This window comes from Oryctolagus cuniculus, chromosome 14 (genome assembly GCF_051225735.1).
Source record: "Oryctolagus cuniculus isolate XC-2025 breed Fujian yellow rabbit chromosome 14, ASM5122573v1, whole genome shotgun sequence".
Classification (NCBI taxonomy): Eukaryota; Metazoa; Chordata; class Mammalia; order Lagomorpha; family Leporidae; genus Oryctolagus; species Oryctolagus cuniculus.
Window position 1 is genome coordinate 62,238,953 of NC_142880.1, and position 1,372 is coordinate 62,240,324.

The 1,372-nt window shown below is 41.5% G+C and overlaps 1 protein-coding gene across 3 annotated transcripts in view; it reads left to right on the forward strand.

The window, feature by feature from the left end:
• The window catches only part of SLC1A3 (solute carrier family 1 member 3), a 94,153-nt gene that overhangs the window by 34,511 nt on the left and 58,270 nt on the right, over positions 1-1,372 (forward strand). The window lies entirely within an intron of this gene.

A 1,372-nucleotide genomic window follows, 5' to 3' on the forward strand; every position in this document is an offset into this window, starting at 1 on the left:
CCCAGAAGGATGGTTTCTGGGTTTGTAGCTAAAGCCCAGAACTCAGGTACTACTGACCCTGCTCCCTTCTGTGTTGGCTCACCCACATCCGCTGCGGCAGACCATTCTGCCTCCAAGTGAGCTGGCTCTGAGCATCTCTCTGTCTTCCAGGGAGTTCTCAAGGATCTTGATAATCTTTCAAAATCTCTGTGGAATGAGAATTTCATAGTACAACTTAGAAGTCATGGGGTAACGTTCTGGCTACTACTTGCCTCGGAGGGCTGGCCGTTACTTGGATAAGAACTGTGTCAGCTTTTTCCTCAGTGCCTTGTAGATTCCTGCTGGCTCTCACTTGTCCAGGGCCTGAAACAAGTGGTTGCATGTACGTGTGCTCCCTTTGGAGAACGAACTGCCCATAAAACACTCACGTGGACCTGTTGATTTGGATTACTTGTTTGTGCATCTAGGCTGTTCTATTGCTGACTAGGAGTAGGCACAGTAGCCACAGTTCTTACTACAGAAGTTGTATTAAATACTGACATGAGGGTACATTCTCATTTTCTTATTCATTTTTCTGGGAAACCAGGTCTTTGCAGGAAGCACTTCTAGGATAAAACTGATATCCACCATTTATTTGGGGTAAGGCATTTCAAATAAAAACCTACTATCTTCCTGAATACAGTCAGAGAGGTCCTGGACCCATGTACATGGTCTCTTCACAAGTAGAACTAATGTTTAGAGGATTTACTTCCTTGTACTTGTGCTGAACCTAATATGTTATTCTTTAGAAGAGGAAAGAAAAAGTGTTACTTCCCCTTAATAGAGTACCAGTGGACAGCTAGTTCCTTGAAGTAGAATTTCTTCATGTTTTTAATACTTAATCATCAACTTTATTGAAGGAATAAGAGCTTTGGTTGGAAACTTTGCAGAAAAAATGACTATGATACAATCTCCTTACATAGTTAAAAAGGGATTTTGGAGCAAACCTTAGAGAAATGCTCAGCATTCCTAATATTGTTAAAACAAAAGGAATTATAAGCTTCAGACAATCAATATAAAATGAACTATTAAAATGCAACTTAATTGCAAGTTGGAGTGCTGCCAGGTGGGACCATTAAGAAATCTCAGCTCTTGTCCAGGACTATGTTAAGACAAGGAGCCCGAGGGGCATAGTTTAGTCTGCCAAGAATCTTTTTAAGGTGTTAGCCTCTACAGTGTAATTTCCAAGCTACATAGTAATTTAGATACTTAGGATCAGTTAGAGTGAATGATTGATTCAAGAAGAATTTCCTTCCTGGTTTTCAATACAGTGATCTTAAACCAAAGGGCAGGGGATGCAACCCAGGGGGAATGGGGGGTGGGGGGGGCTTCTGAAAATTACCCTGGAGGATTC